Consider the following 9,053-nt stretch of genomic DNA (forward strand, 5'->3'; position numbering starts at 1 on the left):
TCATATGCTGCTATTTGTGAATTATCCATATTCTGTATCATGCTATTTGTGGACTACCTTTGTTTTACCCCTATTTGTGGCTTTTGGTGGAAACTGGGTGGTACTTGGTTTCATTTTATACCAGCACATGTCGCATTGTATACAATTTTTAACTGTGTTTTTTTGTGTCTTTGTAACCTAAAAAAATATTCAACATTGCTTTTATGATTGATGGAGGTGGACTTTATCGGAGTTCTCTTGGGCCAGGTTACCAATTTTGGGTATTGTTGTTATTTTGAACTGCTAGTGCACTCTGCTTTTATTATATATGTGTGCCCCTATTCTAGTTGTTACACTATCCTGAGGATAGGTCATCAATAGAAAAAGCCTAGACAACTTCTTTAATAAGCCCTCGGCACCTTAACTGTGGCAGCAAAAAGCCACAATTTTTTTGCGCAAGCCCAGATCCAACTGTTTGATTTTGCTGGAAAATTGCTGCTTCGCCTGCAAAACTGAGCAGCTAATTGCATTTACCTAGGCATCCTCAAATTGCAACCCTCCAGCTGTTGCAAAAATGCAGTTCTCAACATGCCCGAACAGCCTACAGGTATCAGCCTACAGCAGAGGATTGTGGGAGTTGTAGTTTTACAACAGCTAGAGGGCCGCAGTTTGAGAATGCCTGCATTTACCAGTTTGCAGCAGTCGCAAGCTGTTGTGGTTTTTAGACGATGGCGCTTCCCCAGCAGGGTCGCCCTGTGTGGCCATACACTAAATGTAGCGCGATATAGTGAACAAAAATGATTCAGTTAAAAGCAATTATGCTAGATGTGACTCACCTGTCGTAAAATTAAATGTGGTCAGTTCTGTATTGTGTTTAGTAGTCATACCAGACGTCGTCAAGACGGTAGAGTATCTTGAAGCAATGTTGGTATGATCAAAAGTAGGCAAGTCATTTGGCTTTGATGTTGATAATTCTGTTACGGGCAAGTCTGTGGATAATGTAGTAGATGGTTCAGTAGGTTGTGTAGTAGATAATTCAGTGGATTCTGTAGTTGGTAATTTAGTGGATTCTGCAGTAGATAATTCAGTGGATTCTGTAGTTGGTAATTTAGTGGATTCTGCAGTAGATAATTCAGTGGATTCTGCAGTAGATAATTCAGTGGATTCTGTAGTAGATAATTCAGTGGATTCTGTAGTAGATAAATCTGTGGATTCTATAGTAGATAAATCAGTGGATTCTGTAGTAGGCAATTCAGTGGATTTTGTAGTAGATACATCAATGGATTCTGTAGTAGGCAATTCAGTGGATTTTGTAGTAGAAAGATCAGTGGATTCTGTAGTAGATAATTCAGTGGATTCTGTAGTAGATAATTCAGTGGATTCTGTAGTAGATAATTCAGTGGATTCTGTGATAGGCAATTCAGTGGATTCTGTAGTAGATAATTCCGTGGATTCTGTAGTAGATAATTCAGTGGATTCTGTAGTAGATAATTCAGTAGATTCCATAGTAGGCAATTCAATGAATTCTGTAGTAGGCAATTCAGTGGATTCTGTAGTAGGCAATTCAGTGGATTCTGTAGTAGGCAATTCAGTGGATTCTGTAGTAGGCAATTCAGTGGATTCTGTAGTAGATAATTCAGTGGATTCCATAGTAGGCAATTCAGTGGATTCTGTGATAGGCAATTCAGTGGATTCTGTAGTAGATAATTCCGTGGATTCTGAAGTAGATAATTCAGTGGATTCTGTAGTAGGTAATTCAGTGGATTTTGTAGTAGAAAGATCATTGGATTCTGTAGTAGATAATTCAGTAGATTCCATAGTAGGCAATTCAATGGATTCTGTAGTAGGCAATTCAGTGGATTCTGTAGTAGGCAATTCAGTGGATTCTGTAGTAGGCAATTTAGTGGATTCTGTAGTTGGTAATTTAGTGAATTCTGTAGTAGATAATTCAGTGGATTCTGTATTCGGTAATTTTGTGCACTCTGTAGTAGGTAATTCAGTAGATTCTGTAGTTGGTAATTCAATAAATTCTGTAGTAGATAATTCAATGGATTCTGAAGTCGGTAATTTAGAAGATTCTGTCGTAGATAATTCAGTGGATTCTGTAGTTGGTAATTTAGTGGATTCTGCAGTAGATAATTCAGTGGATTCTGTAGTAGATAATTCAGTGGATTCTGTAGTAGATAATTCAGTGGATTCTGCAGTAGATAATTCAGTGGATTCTGTAGTAGGCAATTCAGTGGATTCTGTAGTAGGCAATTCAGTGGATTCTGTAGTAAGCAATTCAGTGGATTCTGTGGTAGGCAATTCAGTGGATTCTGTAATAGGCAATTCAGTGGATTCTGTAGTTGGTAATTCAATAAATTCTGTAGTAGATAATTCAAGGGATTCTGTAGTCGGTAATTTAGAAGATTCTGTAGTAGATAATTCAGTGGATTCTGTAGTAGGTAAAATAAAGGATTCTGTAGTAGAAAAATCTATTAATGCTGTAGTAGATAATTCATTAGATTCTGTAGTAGGCAATTCAGTGGATTCTGTAGTAGAAAAATCTATTAATTCTGTAGTAGATAATTCATTGGATTCTGTAATAGGCAATTCTGTGGATTCTGTAGTAGATATTTCAGTGGATTCTGTAGTAGGCAATTCAATGGATTCTGTAGTAGGCAGTTCAGTGGATTCTGTTGTAGGCAATTCAGTGGAATCTGTAGTAGGCAATTCAGTGGAATCTGTAGTAGGCAATTCAGTGGAATCTGTAGTAGGCAGTCCAGTGGATTCTGTAGTAGGCAATTCAGTGGATTCTGTAGTAGGCAATTCAGTTGATTCTGTAGAAGGCAATTCAGTGGATTCTGTAGTAGATAATTTAATGTTTTCTGTAGTCGGTAATTTAGAAGATTCTGTAGTAGGTAATTCAGTGGTTTCTGTAGTAAATAATTCAGTGGAATCTGTAGTAGGCAATTCAGTGGAATCTGTAGTAGGCAATTCAGTGGAATCTGTAGTAGGCAATTCAGTGGAATCTGTAGTAGGTAATTCAGTGGAATCTGTAGTAGGCAATTCAGTAGAATCTGTAGTAGGCAATTCAGTGGAATCTGTAGTAGGCAATTCAGTGGAATCTGTAGTAGGCAATTCAGTGGAATCTGTAGTGGATAATTCAGTGGATTCTGTAGTTGGTAATTCAGTGGATTCTGTAGTGGATAATACAGTGGATTCTGTAGTAGGCAATTCAGTGGATTCTGTAGTAGATACATCAATGGATTCTGTAGTAGATAATTCAGTGGATTTTGTAGTAGGCAATTCAGTGGATTCTGTAGAAGGTATTTCACTCAATTCTGAAGTAGAAAAGTCAGTAGACTCTGTAGGTACCTCAGTCAATTCTGATGTAGGTAAGTCAGCAGATTCTGTTTTAGGTACCTCAGTCCATTCTGATGTAGGTAAGTCAGTAGACTCTGTTGAAGGTAACTCAGTCAGTTCTGATGTAGGTAAGTCAGTAGACTCTGTTGAAGGTAACTCAGTCAGTTCTGATGTAGGTAAGTCAGTAGACTCTGTTGAAGGTAACTCAGTCAGTTCTGATGTAGGTAAGTCAGTAGACTCTGTTGTAGGTACCTCAGTCAGTTCTGATGTAGGTAAGTCAGTAGATTTTGTAGCAGGTTTGTCTATCAATACTGATGTAAATAAGTCTGTAGATTCTGTAGTAAATATTTCTATTGATTCTGTAGTAGGTTGGTCAGTGGATCCTGCAGAAATAGTATAATCTGAAGAATCAGTAGTGGCTTCAGGTTTATGTGACGTCACTTTGGTGGAGAATCCGGCAGTAAATTCACTGGTGCCTGCAGAGGTGAAGTCCTTGGTCGTAAACCGGGTTGTTTGTGGCATTGCTGTTGTTGTTCCTGCAGATTAGAAAACAATTATAGACTGATGTTTTATATTTTTTCTCAAAAAATGTTTTGGCTAATCTGTAGCTAAAATATAAGCTGATCGTGATGTTGTAAAATTGAATTATTATAATTTTTTTAAATACACAATTAAACATGGTCCAGTGTAACTATAATGCATAAAGGGGTTTTCTCGCTTAAGCGAATGGCATTTATCATGTGAAGAAAGTTCATACAAGCCACTTACTAATATATAGTAATTGTCCAAATTGCCTTCCTTATTGGCTGGATTCATACATCTGGTGGCTGGGAATGCGCATAGGCCAGTGCTTTTTTCTCTAGTGTGAAAGCCCAACCACCGTTGCTGGTTTGCAGGGTGGCCCCTGGATATCAGCAGTGTATAATGTGATAAAAAAATGAATTAAAACAGCAAAATGGAAACTCACAATACATTAGTAAGTGCTGTGTATTAACTTTCTCTACATGAGAAATGTCATTTGATAACCCCTTTAAAAAAATCAGCAGTCATTGATTTGATTTTTCAGATATAATTAGGGGTACATTGTAAACATTTGAGATAGTGTTTTGGTGACATATGGAGTCCATTGAAGAGTGTTACTACTACTGATAATATGTACAAAAAAATAACTACTATAATACTGTTCTCATATACAAGAATATAAATACTATAAAACTGCCTCCTATGTACAAGAATATAACTACTATAATACTGCCTCCTATGTACAAGAATATAACTACTATAATACTGCTCCTAAGTACAAGAATATAACTACTATAATACTGCCTCCTATGTACAATAATATAACTACTATAATACTGCTCCTATGTACAAGAATATAACTACTATAATACTGCTCCTATGTACAAGAATATAACTACTATAATATTGCTCCTATGTACAAGAATATAACTACTATAATACTGCTCCTATGTACAAGAATATAACTACTATAATACTGCCCCTATGTACAAGAATATAACTACTATAATACTGCTCCTATGTACAAGAATATAACTACTATAATACTGCCTCCTATGTACAAGAATATAACTACTATAATACTGCTCCTATGTACAAGAATATACTACTATAATACTGCTCCTATGTACAAGAATATAACTACTATAATACTGCTCCTATGTACAAGAATATAACTACTATAATACTGCTCCTATGTACAAGAATATAACTACTATAATACTGCTCCTATGTACAAGAATATAACTACTATAATACTGCTCCTATGTACAAGAATATAACTACTATAATACTGCTCCTATGTACAAGAATATAACTACTATAATACTGCTCCTATGTACAAGAATATAACTACTATAATACTGCTCCTATGTACAAGAATATAACTACTATAATACTGCTCCTATGTACAAGAATATAACTACTATAATACTGCTCCTATGTACAAGAATATAACTACTATAATACTGCTCCTATGTACAAGAATATAACTACTATAATACTGCCTCCTATGTACAAGAATATAACTACTATAATACTGCTCCTATGTACAAGAATATAACTACTATAATACTGCTCCTATGTACAAGAATATAACTACTATAATACTGCTCCTATGTACAAGAATATAACTACTATAATACTGCTCCTATGTACAAGAATATAACTACTATAATACTGCTCCTATGTACAAGAATATAACTACTATAATACTGCTCCTATGTACAAGAATATAACTACTATAATACTGCTCCTATGTACAAGAATATAACTACTATAATACTGCTCCTATGTACAAGAATATAACTACTATAATACTGCTCCTATGTACAAGAATATAACTACTATAATACTGCTCCTATGTACAAGAATATAACTACTATAATACTGCTCCTATGTACAAGAATATAACTACTATAATACTGCTCCTATGTACAAGAATATAACTACTATAATACTGCTCCTATGTACAAGAATATAACTACTATAATACTGCTCCTATGTACAAGAATATAACTACTATAATACTGCTCCTATGTACAAGAATATAACTACTATAATACTGCTCCTATGTACAAGAATATAACTACTATAATACTGCCTCCTAGCTGTGAGGACGTGTGTGAGTAGCTCTCCTGAGCCTGTGGATGTCTGTCCAGAGCCCAGGGTGTGGCCAGCCCGGGCGGGGAACTTCCCTCAGCAAGGCCCAGGCTTCCAGGCCTACACTGGGAGAAAACTCCCAAACCATTTCTAAAGTGGATACTAATCCCAAAGTTTCCAGTCAGCAGCAGAATGAAGGAAATATTGTTGTTCTGAAGAAAGAAGAAGAGAGGAAAGTGAGTGCAGTGAAGATGCAAGCGGATCCCAAGTCCAGCCAGCAAGGTGCAGGGGTGATGAGCACAGGCCGTGCAGCAGGTGAGCAGCTCCCCTCTCCTGCACACAGACAGAGACGGACATCACTGGAGAAACAAACATTGCAAGAAAACCTGAAACAGCAAGTTGTGGCTTCCAGCATGGCCTGTCAGGGCCGCACCAGATCTGCAGCAATGCCTCTGCAGGTAACCAGGAATGCCATGTCTACAAACACTGCAAAGTGTGAACAGGCCTCAGCAGATGCAACCGCAAGTACTAGCAGTAAAGCTGGGAAGGCAAAGCTGCAGGAGACCGGTGAATCCAAACAGCCTGGACCCCTGCCCCGACCAGGACAGCAGGTGAAGGAGACCACGAGAGCACCTGAGCTGCAGATGGCGGAGGAGATCCCGGCACTGGTAAGGAGAATGGGGGAGTTAAAGCATCACAAACAACTGCTACAGATGCAGATAGACTGTGTATATAACCTGAAAACTGCACACCCCGATAGTAAGACATTGTATGATACCAAGCTGCACTCACTGAGCATAGAGCTGGCACAGGTGGTGAAGGAGATGGACTGTGTCCTGGAGAGGATGGGGCCCCTGGCCGAGTCCTACGGGAACCAGGAACGCTTCTCACAGCAGAGACAGAACAGTGACTCTGGATCCCGCTCCTCTAGAGCACAATCAGGGTCCGTGTCCCCAGATGAGCCCCGGCGAGTGACACAACCAATACTGAAGCCTGCAAGTTTCTCTTTCCAGAAGGGAGGTGGGCAAGAGCAGCAGCAAGAACCTTCAGCTGTCCCTGAGCAACATCCTGGATATGTGGCACCACAAGTCCCAGCAGAGCCAGCCCAACAGCAGGACAGTGGACATGTATCCATGGGTCAGGGTGATGCGGTGACGCAGGAGAGCTCTGTTACTGGGGCACAGACCGGGGACATTGATATTGTACCTGAGGGGTTGGGGGCTGGGGATACTGTACAGTCTGTGTGGGATATAGAGGTGGATGGTGGTCAGGAGGGTGTACGGAATGATGTCTGTAATTTCCCCCCCTTAACACAACCCACGTCGGATGAGACTGTCCCCTCTAGTGCAGACGCGCGGCCCAATACTCAAGGTAGTGAGCCCCGTCAGGATCCTCCCAGAAATGCCTGGAGCCGCGGCGCTCCATCCTTCACCTCCAGTGCAGGCTATACAGGCCAGGCGTTTAAGAGGAGGAACGTGGTAAGGTTTAAGCACCGAGGCACCAAAGAAGACCTCCCCGATAGGAGGTTTGTGGTGAGGGAACTCCTGTGCCACCAGATGGGGTTTGCTCCAGAGGACATCCTGGCGGTGATAAATCTACCAGACAGGCAGGGCTATGATGTCAGCTTTAAGCTTATGTCTAGTCTGGATAGGTTCTGGGCAAACTTTGCCAGGGTTAGAGACACCGAGGGCTGGAATAAGTTCATTTTCATTCCCATTTCCAAGCCAGACACTGTTATTGTGAATGTTATTTTCTGGAATGAATCTGTTCCTCCCCAGGACATTGTGGTGTGGCTCCGGAGGCACTGTGACCTCGTGTCTGATCTCACTAAGAACAGGGACGATGATGGTGTCTGGACTGGAGGGTGGAAGGTGCTGGTGAAGCTGCGCCAGCACAATAACATCACCTTACATCTCCCTAACTCCTTCTTTATCGGTAGAGAGAAGGGCGTCTGTTTTTATCCTGGGCAACCTAAAAAAAGTGCTTCAAGTGTGGCAAAGTCGGTCATGTGGCAAATGTGTGCACAGTGGTCAAGTGCAACCTGTGTGGTGAGCTCGGCCATCTGAGTGCCACATGTAAGAACGTTAGGTGCAATCTCTGCGGGCAGATTGGCCACTCACATAAGGATTGCCCAGATGCCTGGCATAACGTATGCAGGGAGCTTCCAGATGAGGAGTTAGCGGAGGCCGCAGACGCTATAGAGGAGGAGGCTTTGATGTCAGGGACCATACTGACGAGGCACGAGGTACAACAGGGGTCAGGTGAGACAACACCCGAACCTCAGCCTTCAGAGAACACACAGGGCACCATGGAGGTGGTCACTCAGGACCAGTCTCAGGCAGCCGCCTCTGTATCACCGTCTGTATATGAAGAGGCCAAGAGGAACAAAAGGAGGAAAAAAGATAAGTCTTCCCGTAAGTCTGAGGAGGAACATAACCTGGGCCAAAACACCAGGAAAAAAGTCAGTACCGGTGCAGGCGTCATGGTCCTATCAAACAGATATGAGGCGTTATCAGAGTCTGATGGGGATTATGAGGAAGAGCAACAGAGAATAGATAATGAGTGTGAGGCAGACACAGGGGACCCCCCAACAAAGAAGAAGCCCCCTCCTGTAGAAGCCCTTGTAGAGTCAGATATGGAGACCGGTGGTAGGCAGGAAGCCTCTGATCCTGACCTATGTTGATGGGAGTCACTTATCTGCTCTTTCTATGTTGTCTTGTGATGGCTGGGTTTTTTCTAAAAGTTGCTTCGAGCAATGTGAACAGCATCAAAGTAAGAAGGACCAGACACGCGGTATACGATCACCTCAGATACCTGGATGCAGATGTCATCTTTCTGCAGGAGACACGTTTGAACACCTTGGGGCATCTACGTGAGGCTGAGAGTGAATGGCGGTCTGGTCCTTCTTGCTGGTCGCTGGCTGTAGGAGCCTTATGCCGGGGTGGCCATATTGTTTAACACAAATGACGTGACTGTGCACAGGTTAACGGAGGTAGCTATGGGAAGGTGCCTGGTGCTGGAAGTGACCATCCATGGTAGACGGCTCCGCTTTATTAACATCTACGGCCCACAGACAGTGGCTGAGAGAATCCAGCTGTTTAATG

The sequence above is a fragment of the Bufo gargarizans genome, chromosome 2 (assembly GCF_014858855.1).
Source record: "Bufo gargarizans isolate SCDJY-AF-19 chromosome 2, ASM1485885v1, whole genome shotgun sequence".
Taxonomy (NCBI): domain Eukaryota; kingdom Metazoa; phylum Chordata; class Amphibia; order Anura; family Bufonidae; genus Bufo; species Bufo gargarizans.